Source organism: Pseudonaja textilis, chromosome 5, assembly GCF_049901715.1.
Source record: "Pseudonaja textilis isolate UNSWEBS1 chromosome 5, rPseTex1.2, whole genome shotgun sequence".
Classification (NCBI taxonomy): Eukaryota; Metazoa; Chordata; class Lepidosauria; order Squamata; family Elapidae; genus Pseudonaja; species Pseudonaja textilis.
Window position 1 is genome coordinate 36,235,971 of NC_141994.1, and position 18,412 is coordinate 36,254,382.

Here is an 18,412-nt window from a genome sequence, read left to right on the forward strand (position 1 = left end):
TGTGATATTTTAAAGACAGCCTTTCTCACGTTGAAATAAGAATATGCAGAATCAGTTCTAGTCATTTCAGTTGAAATAACCACCAAGTGTGTTCTATGACATATTCCTCCTGTCCCCGAGAAGAAAATAATCTCCAATGTATTTCATTGTCATCATCAGTTTATTAGGTAAAATGCTCTATTGTGCAATTGTTTTGCCAATTTTACATTTCCTCTCAATTTTAGCAAGCATCACTTCTTTACTTTTACCTGCACCACCCAGATGGATATTTATTCATTTGCTTGCTAGAGGTATGTATATTCTGTCCAGAAGCAAAAAGCACTTTTAAACCCATAACAAGAGACAAATAATGTTAAGGAAAACAGTTGATTCAAAACCATCAGTAGGCTTCCATACCTGAAATGTGAATGAAAAACTAGAGTTAAAGCTGCTGAGAACTGCAGATCTGGGCTATATGTTATGCTGTATCTATTAAACAAGTGTTTTGTTTAAGGTTAGCTTAGTATATCAGGTTAATCAAGGCACTGTAATTTGTAAACCATGCTCTATGGCTTAAAATGTAAACTCAGCCAACTGTGATTTATTCAATAATCCATGGTCAAGTAAACCACTGTTTAGCACGATATATATGAATTAGGCCATAATCAACTCATATCTAGAGTGTAAAAAGTTTAGGAAAGCTGCTTTACATCCAGAATGAGAGCAACTATGATTTCTTCAAGGCCACCCATGGTGTACTTGGCTAAGGTCAACAGGTCTTCAGTCTTAATTTGCCAATATGCAGTGAAAAAGGACAGTGTAACAATATTCATAGAGAATTTGTTGTATCACTGAGCAGAAGCTGGTTATTTGGGGAAGGGGAAGAGTAGCTTCTGAATATAAAACTTTAATATGATAAAGTTTAAAGGGAAAAATAAACCTTTTTTAAAGCATTTCATTTTGCTGACAGCATACAACCATTTAAGTCAATTCCAATGAGATTTATTGCATTAGTAACCGCTATTATGACTTCCATACATCTTTTCCCCATGCAAATAGTCAAAGTAACAGAACCACAGAAACAGTAACTTTCTCTCGTTTAATATCTGAAATGAAATATAGCAATAGGATTTAATTTCATAATGTGTAATCTATCATTTTTCCTGTTCTTTCTGTCACTCTCCAAAGTTTTCACTCCAATTATATAATAATACTAAAGTCCAGGCCAGGAATAATATACTGTACAGAAGCAGCGTTATAACTTTGTAATATTATACAGTATTGTAAGCAGAAAACCAATTGGTGAAATGGTTAAGGCATGAAACTAGAAACTGAGAGACCATTAGTTCTGCCTTAGCCAGACTGGCAGACTGCGAGTTCTAGTCCTGCCTTGAACACAAAGCTATCTGGGTGATCCCGGGCCAGTCACTTTCTTCTACCTTAGGAAGGAGAAAATGGCAAACCACTTCTGAGAAACTTTGCCAAGAAAACCACAGGGATTTGTCTAGGCAGTCTCCGTGAATTAGATAAAATTGATCTGAAGAAAAAATGTAAACAAAAAAGCTGGTATTTTTTTAGGCTGAAGGGGAAGCAACTGAATTTAGATGCATACAGTAAATAATGTAACATTTTGTTTTACTTCTCGAGAAAAATATCCCATTCTTGGAGACATATCTGGATGTACAAGATTCACAAAACATGACAGAAATATTATGTAACCAAATTAAATCTCCAACTTACAGTAATAAAGCAATTACCAAAGAAAAATCAAAACATTTACCATACAGTAAAAGATAATTCTATACAACATGAATGTGATGGCAAACTGACATTATTTTGGCTTAATGTTCTTGGGACACATTAAGTTAACTCAGCTTTTATGTTTATGAATTATATTTCTGTGTTGCTGCTCTGTAATGCCTGGAAATTGTATCTTAAGTGGTTCCATGCATCATTGCCAATTTGTGTTACATGTTAATATTTAAACCCTTTGTTTTAAGATGCTGGAAATCCTTTTTAAAAAGCTCATATTCTAACTTCCATGCTCCAGCTTCTTGGCATTTAGGCAAATTTTGTCCCTAAATGTAGAAGCCACTGCAAATTGTACATATGAAAAATATAGATCAATACTTTCATGCATTGCAACAAGAAGAGATCAGCAGCAGACATTTTTCCCACCTGGGCCTCTTCTAACTTGATGCTAGGCCTGACAGTAATCACAGTTTTCACTTATTTACATTCCAACCACTCTCAGTGCCTGGAAGTATTATCTGCTGACCAAAAGTAACTCATGTCATTTCTATATAGACTGGCTACTTATGATGCTGAGCTACATAAACAGTTCGGAGCTCCAAAAAGCTCACCTTCACATAAAGAAGGATAGGATTACATATATAGATGAGATCTTGCTATATTGCATTTAGTGGAGTTTTTAAAGATATATTCTCAACTGTTTATATCTTTAAAATGTGTGGTATTTATCAAATTTATACACTGTCCATCATTATCTAAGTAAGTGGCTTATAAATAATTTACCTTGAGACATACTGAAATTAAAATTCTACAGAAAATAATTTAAAATAACTATCTATTAATTCAGTTGTTTTGATTATAAATTCTTCCTTCATTGTGGAACTAATTTTGCTTACAGACTATGCTTATTCTGTTTGGAGTTATATGGAGATAATAATTAAGAGCAAATAATATGCTTTTTTTAGAATTACTTTTTCTCCTTATAAAGGATAAAGATATCCAATGTTTATCTTAAATCCAAAACTTTATTCCACAACTTATATGACTTTTAACAATTGTACTTCTTTGGCTATTTCCAGATGAGATTTTTAAAAGATTTGTCTCATACCTGTATACATATTTGCAGGGGTGGGATTCTACCAGTTCACACCTATTCGCTAGAACAGGTTGTTAACGTTTTAAGAAGTTCGGAGAACTGGTTGTTAGAAGAAATTATTGGCCTAATCCTGTAAGGAAGGCAGGAAGGAAACATTATGGTGTTGCTTACAGAAACTGCTTCTCCTTTAACCCTTATTACATTCTTGGCAGGATTAGACTTCCTGTCTCAGGAACTTCTCTGGAATTTTTTCCCCTCCTTTGCTGGTACTTTGCTTGTGTGGAGTGACCATTTAAAGTTACAATGGCACTGAAAAAAGTGACTTATGATCATTTTTCACACTTACGACTGTTGCAGCATCCTCACAGTCATGAGGGGCCAGACGAGGAGATGCATGCCTCGATGTGAGTGATATTGAGCTGGCCACGCCCAGCCAATAATATGACCACCAAGCCATGTCCAGCCAGTCACATGACCACCAAGCCACACCCACCAACTAAGCCACGCCCACAGAACCGGTTGTTAAAAAATTTGAATCCCACCCCTGCATATTTGTTGTTTAAAGTATAAACAAGATTGTTTACTTTCAGCTTTTGTAGCAAGGATATTTTTGTTCTCTGAAATCCATAGTCTTGGTCAAGTTATCCAATGGAATATGGCTGAGTAGAATAGAAGAGTGGATCTTGTTTTCTCAACAGAATGATGAAGGAATCCTGACAAAACATCTAAAAATTTTCCTTCTATACACAATGAAATATAATGGCTTTCTATCAGCCCTTTGAGATAGGCCCAGTTAGGAAACTAACTCTACAACTTTGACTGGAAATGTATTTATTGATACAGGCTATAGCAATAGAATTTTAAAAGCTTAATTGCATTTTCTCCTCTTTCCTGCTTATACCCCAGGAAGTTAAGACAGGGTCAATCTGAATTTCTTCCTAATATATTCTTTGTTTCTGGGACTTAAAGTATGTTTTTGTAACCATCTCTGCATAGTTTCTCCAAATAAACCTTTGTGTCTCTAAACACTGAAATCAAGACTTTTTTAATTCTCTAAGTTTCTTCCCTACATTTTATGGTATAATTCAATCATGGAGAATAAATTTAGTATCATACTCTTTTGATCCAGCAGACTTAGTACAGAATATTTTACCCTGTAAAGCATGAATTACTTTGCAAATCAGATTAATCAAAATGTGTAGTTTGGAAAACAGGAGTTTACTTTTCATCGGAAAAATGACAAGTACATTTTATTGTGTGATTATGGTACATCCTTCATCAAATGCTACAATGTATCCAGACAGTGCCTTTTTCCAGTAGTAATCCTCTATCTTTTTTATATACTGTATATAATTTCCTTTTGAAACTTTTATCCCCAAACGATAAAATGACAGAATAGGTGCTCACGAGAGTTGACTAAATATATTTTTCTGTCTAAAGCAAAGAACAGAATGGTATTTCTTCCCATTCCACCCATTTTAACCAAGGAGACAAAAAATGATTGTTTTTTTCCAACTGCCTGATTTAGGGAGTGCAGGGAAAACTGCACAGCATAGCTATCTAGTGCTACCAATTTCTACCACCCAGCATTTTTCTGAATGAGTCTCCCATCCAATTTGTAATGTACAGCCAACTGTGTTTTCAGTGTCTTTTGATTATTAATCTGATTTATAAACTGCCTAACTGCAAAGCAAGTCAGATGACATACAAAAAATTAAAAACATATCATAAAACCAGCCCAAGCCCCCCCAAATAATCTCAATGCTTTATTTTGTTTTTAAATCTCAAGTCACCACTTTGGGGAAATATAGAAACAATTAACATTTATGATGTGTTGATAAATTGCCTTATCACAAAGACTGCAAAAGAGCTTTCCTAAAAGATTGGAATGCATTAACAGAGGGATACAATCGAGATCAAGTGAGGTACTAATACCACTGTATAAAGCCTTAGTAAGACCACACCTAGAGTACTGCATCCAGTTTTGGTCACCACATTATAAAAAAGATGTTGACACTCTAGAAAAAGTGCAGAGAAGAGCAACCAGGATGATTAGGGGACTGGAGACTAAGGCATATGAAGAACGATTATAGGAATTGGGCTTGGCTAGTCTAGTGAAGAGAAGGACCAAGGGAAACATGATAATGGTCTTCCAATATTTGAGGGGCTGCCACAGAGAGGAAGGGGTCAAGCTATTTTCTAAAGTGCCTGTAGGTCAGACAAGGAATAATGGATGGAAACTGAACAAGGAGAGATTTAACCTGGAAATAAGGAGAAACTTTCTGACAGTGAGAACAATCAACTAATGGAACAGCTTGCCCTCGGAAGTTGTGGGAGTGCCATCACTTGAGACCTTCAAGAAGAGATTGGACTGCCATTTGTCAGAAATGGTGTAGGGTCTCCCGCTTGGGCAGGGGTTTGGACTAGATGACCTATAAGGTTCCTTCCAACTCTGATTATCTATATCTGCTATTCCAGAAAGCAGAAGTGATAGAAGAGAATCGGCCTTTAAGATCTCATAAATTAGTATTATTTTGTTGATGGGAACTAGAATATACCAACCCTGCAGATTCTATAGGACAGGCAGAAAAAATTGGATAAAAGTCACTCCATAAATATTCATGTTCTGAACCAAGATGACAACCAACCTTTTTAATTAGACCCAGAAGTCAACTGGTAGTCGGTGCAGCTCAGAAAGTATTACAAGGGTTAATAAGTTATGCTCATAACTACTTGTCCCACCTATGAGCCATTATTGTGTTGTGGTCGTCCAAATAAAAGTTGATTAATATATGATTGATCCCAACAAGGGTCTGCTAATCCCAGAAAGGCATAATTGGTTTATTAAAATGGAGCTATACAAAGATCCTCTTGCCCATAGCCGTCACTTGCTCATTGAACAACAGCTGCAAGTTCACAAGGACTTCCAATACCATTTGGAAAAGTACAACCTCATCAAAAACTGAAATTTGAAGCTCGCCAGAGATAGAGAGTCCTTAAATTCATAACCTCTAATTTGTGCTAAGATTGTACTAAGTCTAGCCTCTACTTCTCACTCCATCCAGATCCTAACAACTTACTCAATACCTGTTGTGGTTCGCTGGCAGCAGGTGCAGATGGCCGAGGTCTCTGAGAGGAGGACTTGGATGAGGGGCCTGCATGTGATGCAGGGATGGATCCAGGACTATCGGAGAGTGGGGTGCTGCCTTTGGAGCTTGTGGAGTCTGGCAACAGTGATGCAGAGGACCCCGAGGAGCCTGTGCCCAGTGCACGTGCGCGCAGGGCTGCTCGAAGGAAAGAGCAGCTGCAGCAGCACGGGGACTCAGGAGTAAGGCTGCAAGGTGATGGCCCCTCCCATAAGGGATAAAAGCCAGCCCTCATGGGTTGGGTTCTTTGCAGGAAGCAAAGAAGTTCTTTCAACTCCAAGTTCTGTCTATTCTGGTTTATTTTTGGAGACTTTTCGTTTTGGATATTTCCCTGCAATTAATCTTGTGTTCTTGGCAGCCTTTCACAACCTTGAAAGGGCTTGCTTTTATCTGGGACAATTAGTTTTAATGACTCTTTGCTGTGAATGAACAGAATTCTGACAGATGCATTAAAAAGGTTTGCTTTTATATATACTTTGTGTTTGATTTGAACGAGGCTTGGGTCAGAACAATACCATAGCTTTGTTGATCAAAGATCAAGATATATGACTAAATATTATCCCTATATCAATACCTAACCCCGTACCATTGCATACAATCTGGCCCAGCACAATTATGTGGAGACATTGAACCCTGAGAAACCCTGCAAAGCTAAGGCCTCAGATTGAGTCACTGATCATGGAGAAAAAAAAAACTGCAATCCAGTGCCTCCAATCTCCAGCCTTCAAGGAGAGTCAAGGATATCATAACTGATTATATCAAAATCCCTAAAAGATCAAGGAGGTACAATGAGTTTTCCATTGGAAAGAATGTGTCTCCATCATTATCTTATTATCGAGTTCCATATCGGAAAGATGTACACTACAGCATATAAATTTGATAAATAAATAGTATGTTTATTATGCTTTTGTTTGCATTTCATAGAAGAAACAGGGCTGCTGTAGGATGAAGTTTCAAGTTAAGGATGGAATTCCAAAAAAAATGTAGTTTTTTTTTAAATAATGTATGCAGATCAATAGAATTATGTTGCTGGGAAGAGAGCAGACATAATATTCTATGGAGCTGTAATGTCTGAGTCAAAAAATAAAATCAGGAACATCTGATAACTAATTAGGTCCATTGGTTTATAGAGCTTCATTTTCTACTGAATCTTTTGCAAAGCAGAAAGCAGCTAAATTTGACAAAATGCAATAGTTATCTGGTTGACAGTTAGGAAGAATCCCAGATTTGTGGCTGTGGAGTGAGCTCCTGTAAACATATTCACTTCAAGCACAGAAACGAATGGGAAGGTACATTTAGCAAATTTCCAGTTTCATTCCAGAAATGCTATGTTTTCCTTCCTTTGAGGTTTTCAAAAATCTTGATTTTTAATGGGAAAAGGTACTTGTATACTCATTTAAAAATCTTCACTTTACAAGCAAACATATACTGTATACTGAAAAAAAATGGTTTTAAAAAAATACAAACAAGAATCAGAATGTTTGCTTTCATGATCTTGAAAGAATACGTAATCTTTCTGGTTCCCTAGCTAGGCCTCCCATTAATATCTACACCACTTAACAGGATGTTTGTTATAAAGCTGCCAGGTGGAAAGGAATTGTATAAAGAAAAAGGATATCAAATGTAGGTTGATTCTTAGAAAACCCCATTAGCCTTATTTTAAAATACATGGCTAAAATAGGTAATGACATAATGGTAGGAGATAGTTCACTGAAAATGCTGGCCTGATGGACAGGAGTGCACTGAAGGCTTATCTGTGGAATGCCATCAGGGATTAGGTTCTGGAAGCAAATACCAAGCAGGAGAGGAAAAAAAAACGTATTGTTAAATATGAATGTAAAACAGCTGCTTCTATAATGACTCTTTTGGAATATCATGAACAAATTTCTGTGCAAGCAGGTTGCCTGGAAGACAGAAACAAAATATTTGGGATCATAGGTTACTCAACATTATCAAATTTCTAAGAATGCCAAGAACATGAAGACTTTCTTATCCAAAGTGAATTAAATCCACCTGCCTTTGAACAATTAATGACTGGCTTTGACCTGACTGGCTCTCTTGCAGTGCAATTTTTTACAACATGATGAATTATATTGAAGATTCCCATCTTAAAGACCTCCAGAAAAATAAAATCCCAACTTAGCATTGAGTGGCATTTTAAGGCTTTGCATCAGAACAGAATCACAAAGTTCAGAACTTTATAGCTTGCTTTGAGATATAAAAAGGATGAAAGAATACATCCATGTACAATGGAATGAAAATATGACACATATTTTGCAAATCAGAAATTCTTCATCCAGTGCATTGGGAACAATTGAAACAGAGTTCCTAGGCTCTGCTGGCTGGAAATAGTGGAAATGTTAGTCTATAGTGGAATAGCACCAAGTAGAATGGTTTGATAAGTTACTACCATACTCCACTTGACTTTCCTCTTCTTGAAAATTCATTATCAGATACTAAGGAAAGTACTTTTGTCTTAGGCTAATATACCATAACCAAAATCCTAAACTCATCTAAGAAGTATGCTTCAGCCCCATTGTTTAATCTACTCCCAACGTGAGATCCATTTCTCTCTCTCTCTCTTGTTCAGTTATATACACCACAAGTAAAGTAAAATGCTTAAATTTTGCAGATCCAGAAATATATATTTAACAAAGTAGTGATCTTTAACAAAGGTGGGACAGCTTTACTAGATTATCATCACAATCTTTTTAGGTTACTGTTTTAATTTTCTTGTGACCAAATTTGTTCTTCTTCTCAAGCTTCCTGCAGTTTTTGCTGCTGCTGTAGTTAGCACTGAGTCCAGTGCTGAGTCTTTTTAAGAGCTGCTGAAAATGGCACTTTTGTGGAAACAGATGGATTGAGTGTGGCTGTGAAATGTCACCCCAACTATATATCCATGACAACCAGAGAAATGCCAGACAATTGATTTGTCCTCCTCCTGTAGGGAAGATGATGCTTCATAAAACTGGTAGGCGTGAAAAGGCTTGCCTACATCCATCCTAACTCCCCACCAGTTTTTTTTATTATCTGTAAAGAACATCTATATTCATCCATGTGCCATAGGCAACTTAGCTATTGTGTCTCGATTTCTTATGAATTGTTAAGCTCTGCATCTTATCACTGAGCATTCACTTACTTGCTATACTGTACTTATGGGACTTGTGCAATGCATCCTTGCTGTGAGTTGGGCAGTCATAGGTTCACAATAGAAAACCAAAGAATTCTTCATTCTTTGTTACCCAGATTTTATTCACCTTGTAAATTCAAGTAAATAAGAAATAAAGGAAAATACCAATTATTGCAATACATGGAATGGTAGTTAACAGCTATCTTTTCTAATCCAGCATAGAACCTTCTTTATTTTGGGAACAGGTCTTTTTCCACAATGAACGAAAAATCCCTAGAGCTTTTTGAGAAAATGCTATCTGTTAAAAACCCCAATTATTTTAGTATATATTGTACGCTGAGGTGGAAAAGAGACAATTGAACTGAAACATTTACGTCCTTTAAATGCCATAAATAATTCAACAGTCTAAAATCTGAAGCAAATTTAAGCTTTTCCCTGGTGAACAGAACATCTCTTCCCTTGTTTACCTGGGAAGTTTAAGTAGAGCCGTGATTAGAGCAATGAAACGGATGTTTCTGGTGAACTTGTGAAGTAGAGTCAAACAATACAAAAGTGTTAACTAACCAATATCATTAAGATACATCTTCTCCACCTTCTCCATTTTGTTAAAAAAAAATTCCTCAAGTCCTACCATCTATTGAAATGTAGAGATTGATAATCTATGAAGCATTTTCTTGTCACTGGGTCCCATGTGGTCCAGTTTACTATACTTTCAGCTTCAAACTAATGGTCATTTATTCAAGCTTTTAAATTGTGATGGTCAAAATAGTTTTCATTTGCTCTTTGTTTTTATCATTTTGTTTTACACTGCATTATATATTGCTCCTTTTTCCTTTTGTTAGCTTTTCAGATAATTTATCTGAAGTGAACACAGGAGATATATATGGTACTTAAAAACAAAGAAATGCAATCCTTTTTAAAATCCTTGTAGTCTTTATTAAAGTGTGCTCATAATTATGCAGCCCTCTGGACAGAGGCCTATTTTAGTCCTATCATTCTCATGTTGCTATGTAATTGTATTAACTGTCTGAAGTCAATACTGTACTTAGCTTTATCCAATGAAATATGTGGTGTGATCATCTGCTAAATTCATCATAATGCTATACTTTTCTGTAATTCAGGAGGAAATAAGTGCTATGTATTAGCATACTTACCTGTAATTGGTCGATCTGTGGCGGCAGGAAATTTGAAGAGCCATCATTGGTCATAGCCGCGAGCAGCCTGACTATAAAAAGGGCTGCCGCAGTTTCTTCGGCGCTCAGTCCTAGAAGGAAGTAAAAAAAATGACAATCATGCTAGTGTCCTGATCTCCTTCCCACAATCTAACATAGACGACGAGGGTGGGATCCTGAGACAAAGGGAATCAGCGAGCACATGGCAACCGATGAACACTGGCAACGCATCGAGATGAAATGGACGGAAACAACATGCCACCTGCACTGTTCGATTCAGCAACCGAAGACTGGGAATCGTACATCGACCGATTCCTCATGTTCCTCGAAAGGAGCGACCTCCACAATATATCCAAACACAGGAAAAGAGCTGTCTTCCTCACTCATTGTGGTCCCGCGGTATTTAAGATGGCCAAAGCATTAGCAGCACCCACCAACGTGGAAATGATGGCCTGGCCAGACCTGGAAAGAATACTTAGGGCTCACTACACACCAACTGTTTCCTGCCTCATCAAAAGACATGAATTTTATCAGCACAACCAAAGAGAAGGCCAGAGCATCGGCAATTTTGTCACAACGCTGAGGGACATTACCAAAGCATGCGAATTCCTAAACATGGATGAAGCCATTAGAGACCGAGTGGTCCTGGGACTGAGGGATCTTACACTCCAGGGTCGATTATTAATGAAACCTAAAATAACAGAAGAATCTACCGCAGCAGAAGCAACGCAGAAATCAGCAGCCGCCATGCGGAAAATGAACAAAGTGCAACCAGAAACACCAAAAAACACCACCCCAACCACTGAGTCCCCATCGGAAGACGGCAAGGAAGAAGAAGGGCTAAATCAACTCTGGTCAGAACAGGGCAGAAGGGACCAGAATGGAAAAAGGAAGGAATTCTGAGTGCTGTTCCTAGATGCAATCTGCAAACATTGTGAATGGCAGGGACATATTGCTAGGGCATGCCGAGCAAGAAAGAACTAGACAAAGATGGAATACACACACACCCAGAGAGAGGGAGAAACAAGCAGGGAGCCACTGGAACCAAGACAACAGAATCAGGCAAGGGAAAGAGACAAGCAATGGAAGAGAGGAAACACACCAGAGGGTGACTATCGGACACTCCAACATGACAAACACCAGGAAAGAATATGTCCAGGTCACAATAGAAGGAAGATGGAAGTAGACTCAGGCTCATACTTATCAATGGTATCATGGGACACCATAAAAAGACTGATACCAGGCATAAGCCGGGAAGGACTCGAAAGACAAACACTAACGCTGGAAGACTACCAGGGGAACAAAATCCCCATAGAAGGTACCAGACAATTCAAAGTAACATTCAAAAAAATATACCAGAGTCCATCCACTAACCATAGTCAACCGGAATCGACTTAGCCTATTGGGACTCGAATGGTTTGCACCATTAGGGATCGAAGTCACAGGGATAAACAGCATCACCGAGACAGAGTGGGAATACAACCTGATGGAAGAATTCTGGGACGTGTTCGATGGAGAACTGGGCAAGTACTGGGGGTCCCCAATTTCCTTTATTCTAAACCCAAACATAGCCCCTATTAGACTGAAGGCGAGGCGGGTTCCTTTCACACTAAAAGCAAAAATCGATGAGCAATTGGATAAAATCATCGCACAAGGGGTTTTAGAACCAATTGACCATGCAAAGTGGGAAACCCCAATTGTTGCACTAATTAAACCTGATGGGTTGGTGCGCATCTGCAGGGACTACAAAGCAACACTTAACTACACACTCCAACAAAGCGCATACTTGGTTCCAGTGGTGCAGCATCTATTATATTCCTGGGGGGGGGGAGGGGGAGATATTCACGAAACTAGACCTCACACAGGCATACCAACAGTTGCCCGTTGACCCCTAAACAGCGGAAGCCCAGAGAATCGTGATGCACAGGGAGGCATTCAAATGCAACAGATTACAATTTGGGTCAGCGTCACCCCAGGAGTGTTCCAGAGCTTAATGGAATGCCTATTGCAAGGGATAAAAGGGGTGGTGCCATACTTTGATGATGTCCTGGTATCAGCCAAGGACAAAGAACTGCATGACCGCCTAAGGGAAGTCCTAGGCAAATTCAAGGAGGTGGGACTAAAAGTAAAAAAGGAAAAGTGCCAATTAGCTGCCAGCAAAGTTGAATTCCTGGGATACCTTATAGACAGCGAAGGAATCCACCCCACAGAAAATAAAGTCAGAGCAATCAAGGAAGCCCCCAGACCTGCGAATAAAACTAATCTGCAAACTTTCTTAGGACTAATTAACTTTTATAACATATTCCTACCACAGAAAGCAACCATTGTGGAACCACTACACAGGTTGCTTGACAAGAAAGCAACCTGGGCCTAGGGGCTACAAGAAGAAAAGGCATTCCAGGAAATAAAAAACTTGATCACATCAGACCGCGTACTAATACAATATAGCAAAACGCTTCCAATAACACTAACCTGTGATGCATCACTTTTCGGCATCGGCACTATACTCAGCCATGTATTACCAGATGGAAAAGAAGCACCCATAGCATTCTATTCAAAGACTCTGTCAAAGCCGGAGTGGAACTACAGTCAACTAGACAAAAAGGCATTGGTTGCTGCACCGGAATAAAACGTTTCCATTAATATATCTATGGGAGAACTTTCACACTAGTCACAGACCACAAGCCACTCCTGGGCATCATCTCAGGAAACAAAGCTACACCTAATATACTGTCACCATGAAGGATGCGATGGTCGGAATTACTGCCTGCCTACAACTTCAAATTGATCTACCAACCTTGAAAGGACATAAATCATGCTGACATGTTCAGCCGTTGCCCTCTACCTGACATAGAAGACGACCCAGCACCAACCACATCGACCCTTCAAATAGAGACATTAGAAAACCTATCCATAACAGCAGTAGACATCGCTAGGGAAACAGCTAGAGACAAAAACCTGGCATGGATTTTAAATTGGGTAGGAAAAGGATGGCCAGAAACCGAGATCAATGAGACCAAACCGTTCCAGAATAGACAAACAGAACTCTCAACGCTTAAGGGGTGTGTACTATGGGGGGATCGGGTGGTCATACCGGAAAATTTAAGGAAATGCATACTAGAATTGTTAAATTACACCCGGGTATTTTAAAAATGAAAGCCCTGGCAAGGAGTTATGTATGGTGGCCAGGGATGGACAAGGAAATAGGGAATTGGGTGGCAACATGTAAAAGCTGCCAGGAATCGAGGCCAACACCCCCCACAGCACCAAAACACGAATGGGAAACACCAAGAGAACCATGGTCAAGATTACATATTGATTTTGCACGCCCAACCAAAGGACACACATTTCTAATAGTTGTAGACGCTTACTCCAAATGGCTAGAGGTAAGCATCATGCACTCCATCACAACAGAAGCCGTCATTTGACAGCTCAGGAAACTTTTTGCAACACATGGATTGTCGGATTTAATTGTTTCCGACAATGGGCCACAATTCACTGCAACAACATTCAAGGGATTTCTAGCACAACAGGGGATAAGGCATGCACTGACAACGTCGGGACACCCAGCCACGAACGGAACGCATGGTACATTACATGAAGGAAACATTACAAAAGCTGGGGCCTGGGGACACACACAAAAAAATAGATAAGCTACTAAACATTCAACACATGACACCCAGTGCCACAACAAATAAAAGCCCAGCAGAGTTACTAATGGGGAAGAAATTAAGATCACACCTAGACAGACTACACCCCACATATAGCCCAGAAAAACCAGCAGACCCCTCCAGTAATTGCGGCATATTTCAAACAGGGGACACAGTGTACGCAAAAAATCTCACAGGAGAACCACTGTGGATACCAGCAAAAGTAACCCTGATAACTGGACCCCATTCGTACAGAGTAAACACTGCAGACGGGAGAAGCTGGAGGAGGCACATTGATCAGCTCAGATCTAGAGTCATGAAGGGGGAAACCAAACAGACCCACGGAAAAGGGGGGAGACCCCTCAAACAAACAAAACAAATCCAGGGGAGGGGGAGACCCCTCAAACATGACCATAGGGGAGGGGGGAGATCCCTCAAACAAGCAAAATACAACCAGAGAAGAGGGGGGAGACCCCTCAGACAAAACATACGTAGGAAGGGAATGGGAGACCCTCCACGAGCAAGAGAAATAACAGAACAAACCCTGACAACTACGCAACTTACTAACACTAGCCCCGGTCGGGAAATGCTAATACGTACCTGAGACCAGGGAAGAAGATAGGTGGGGAAGATGGGAACAGGTCCAGAAGGATAGCAAGGAAGCAGACCTCACTGCTATCCAGGCTATAACTGCTATTTGGAATAAATTTCTATCAAAATGTCTTACTGCCAATCTGGAAATGCTACACAAATATATATGTATAAAGTTCTTTATGGAAACATTAATGGGACTTTTAAAAGTTACAAGTTATTTTAAAAAGTTATTAAGTACACAAGTTGTTACAACACTTCTCAAAGGAGAATGTCTTAACTCAATGTTATTCAAATTTTCTGCAATCATGCTACTGAATAAACATGTAGATAATGCAAGACCCTTCTAATAAATAAATGTCCCCTATTAATGTTTTCATTTTTAAGTTCACATTTTTAGTGACTAATATGATTACTTCAATTTTGTCCATTTGTAAAGGTACTTTGAAATAAATTTTCTATCAAAAATTGAATCCAACTATTATTTACCACTTGAATTATTGTATGTACCCAATGCCACAGTAACAACTACTTTTACCACAAACTTGCAGGTCAAGAATATTCTTCAAGAAAAATCTCTGAGGACCAAGGAGTTACTAATAACTGATGCACAGCCCAATGAAATCTCATGTTTAAATATGCTTATATTTCCTATTTTCTTATTTCTTCTTGGGCTGCTTGTCAGAGTTCACATTTAGTTGAGTACAGGCAGACCGAAGATGGTGACGCTGCTCTCTCCTGATGGCTATTGGCAGAAGTGGGAAATTAATGCTGAGGAAATTAATGATTGGGCTCCTGCCAGGTGATTGTTAGTACACATCAAGTTTCTTCGAATAACCAACTGAATTGGTTATTGTACTAGCAATGATTGATTACAAAAGCCAATCTCTTTAAGTTCTGATTAGCAAGATTTACTAAGGAAAATATTAGAGTACAATGGAAGAATTCCAGAAAATACTATACTTTCAGATAAGAAAACTACATGTGGTGAAATTAGTGCAGAAAGGGTTCTAGATCTTCTGCTTTCAGTGTCAAAGGGAAGGAAGTTTGTCCTTTTTATGAAGGAGGTTGCACTTGTTGATTATTTTAGAAAGGCTATTGAGAGTGAGGGTGAGAATCAGTTCTTATAGCAAAGACAGATTTGCAGGCTGATTCTTGGTGCATGATAGGGAAGCAATCTGAGACAGCTAGTAGACTCTAAGAGTTATGAATGTAGTGGCTGCAGCAAACCACCTAATGGATCACCAAAGTCCTCACTTTGAGAATTACTAAGGATTATTTTAAGTTAATATTTAAGTTAAAACTTACAAGAGCAGCCAGTGCATTAGAAACTTTTCAGCTTTTAAGCAAGGAGGTAATTTTATAATAACTTTTCACCAACTTTTCCTCTAACAGAATGAAGAGGAAATCTACATGTCTATATAGTTGTGGATAAGTCATAAGCTCGGACCATGAGCCTTCAGCCTCATAAGTCATAATTCTGCACAGTTTGGAAGAATGATAGCTTTCTCCTTTTGTGATTTCAGTGGGCACATTACTGTCAAGTTGAAGTAATGAATTGCTGACCTGGATTTACCCCAATAATACTCCTTCTATAAATATAACATAATAATTTGTATATCTCAGGATATACAAATTACGTTCTACATTGTTCCAAATACTAATACTGTATACCAAAGCATCCTTTCTAATCTTAATAATTCAAGGCCATGGGCCAGATCCAGCCCACAGGGTGCTTAGATCTGGCCAGTGGGACCGATCTGGAAATAGCAAAGGACCAGCCCGCAGTGCCTCTGCTAGCAAAAATGGGCCGCAGACAAGGCCTGCATGTCCCCCTATAACCACTTTTGGCCTCCGGAGTGCTGCAAGAGGCCTTCCAGGTCCAAAACAGGACTTCTGGAGTGTTGCAGAAGGCCTTCCAGGCCCAAAACAGGGCCCCCGGAGTGCTCCAGAAGTACGTCCTTGACTCAGAAGTTTATAAAAGGGAGGAAAAGTTAAATATTTTAACTTTCATGCTTGCAGGATTCTGCTACTATAGTCTATCTCAATAATTTATAGTTTTACTCTTCCTGTGGAGTCAGTTTCTTGATCTGGTCTCTCTCTTATAAGGTGATCAAGTAGATCCAGTAAGTATTAAAAAAACAAAATCACAGAAATGTACGTCTCCCTATTTTTAGAAGTTTATGAAACCACTTCTGTAGAGGTGTGGTCCTGTGTCACACCCACCATGGTGACACCCTCCATGCCCCCCCGGCCCTCCAAGGTAAAGCCCAATCCTGATGTGGCCCTCAATGAAATTGAGTTTGACACTTTTGATCTAAGGACTTTTTTGCCATGTCAGAAACTATAATGGTATGTAGGAATGACTTGAGAAATGCGGACAGAAATGTCCACAGAAACAAAAGAGGAATGGAAAGTGTCTCAGAAAGGATCATCTGTGGTTTTCTGAACAGTAAAAGTAAAGGAGGAAAGAGATGCTTACCATGTTGCAAGATTATGTTAATTGTGACCTTATAATAAAGGTAGTGTTAATACTCATGGCTTGTGCTTCTTGTCTGAGCCATCTCAAGGAGTTAACAGAAACATTCTAACAACAGCTGGAAACTGAATCAGTAATTAGCCAGAGAATACCCAAAACTTCAGCAGTTCACAAAGTCCACAACTGGAGCCATGACAATCTATGAACAGGAGAGAAGCAGATTCAGAACCACAAGACTCATTTGCAATAGTTCAGAGAATTCCATGAATAGGTCCAAATGCAGTCCGAGTGAATGCCAATCTAGAGTCAGAGCCGTTTCCCAGAGAGGAGCAAAAGCTTAGATTGTTGTCCTCTCAAAGAGGCATGCGGAGGGCCTTTGCCCAGCTTTCTATAGCTCCACGGATACATTGGGGCTACATGCCCTGCCAATAAGTGGCCCTTTAATATCTGGATCTAACCTATTAACAGAGTTGGAAGGGACCTTGTAGGTCATCTAGTCCAACCCCCCCCCAAAAGCAGGAGACCCTACACCATTTCTGACAAATGGCAGTCCAATCTCTTCTTGAAAGTCTACAGAAACTCATTGCTTCCTGCAGTGACTATCGATGCACTGGTCCTTCAGGCTGCTGGTCTATGAGGTCTGTCTTTTTAATTTCTGATGTAGGGAATTCACGTGAGCCTATTACACAATGGGCCTTCTCTGTAGCTTCACATCCTGTAGAACAGCTTTCCCCTGAGACTGTTTTGTTGTGCTTTCATAGTTTTCAAAATTTGGCAGCAGGCCCTAAGTGCAGTGGAGTCATGTGTTCACTGGTAGTCTATTTTCTTTGTTATAACTATGGAATTGATTATTTTTCTTGAAGTGCATGTATTATGATCTGGTTTTGCATTTTGTCCTATTATTCCTAAACTTGTTTTAATTCTAATATTAAATTACCTTAGTGAATGATGCAGAAGAGAGATAACACAGCAATTACTTACAGACAATTATGTGACTCAGTAGATCTTCTGAGTACTATTGCACTGGGTTGCACACAGTTATTTCATAAGATTTATGGGATTTAATCTGGAAAGGAAAAGAACATAAATTACTTCCTGCCTTGCTAAGAGTCAGAGAAATGGACACACATTAAATTATCAGAAAATAAAGGAATTATGATTTATGCCAGAGGTGTCAAACTGGCTGCCCATGGGCCAGATGTGTCACGCGCAGGTCACACCCACCCCAGCTCCGTGAATTGGAAAAATGTTGCAAAACTTCACGTGATGGCAACATGATACTGTGAGTCTGACACCCATGATTTATGCATTATACTAAACCATAAAGTTTTGGTTTTAATATATTGTATAACCTCAGCCTGTGTGGTTTTTAGATTATTGTCTGTAGTTATGCAAAATCACCAATTGTACTTTGTCA

General features: G+C 39.0%; 1 long non-coding RNA gene across 1 annotated transcript in view; it reads right to left on the reverse strand.

Moving 5' to 3' along the window:
* Positions 1–6,888: 6,888 nt before the first annotated feature.
* Positions 6,889–18,412, reverse strand: part of LOC148125599 (uncharacterized) — a 28,585-nt gene continuing 17,061 nt past the window's right edge. Inside the window, exons 3-5 of the long non-coding RNA XR_015743832.1 lie at positions 17,977–18,061; positions 10,258–10,367; positions 6,889–9,230 (exon numbers count right to left, since the gene is read on the reverse strand). This is a non-coding gene — a long non-coding RNA (uncharacterized LOC148125599). The remainder of the gene's footprint in view (positions 9,231–10,257; positions 10,368–17,976; positions 18,062–18,412) is intronic.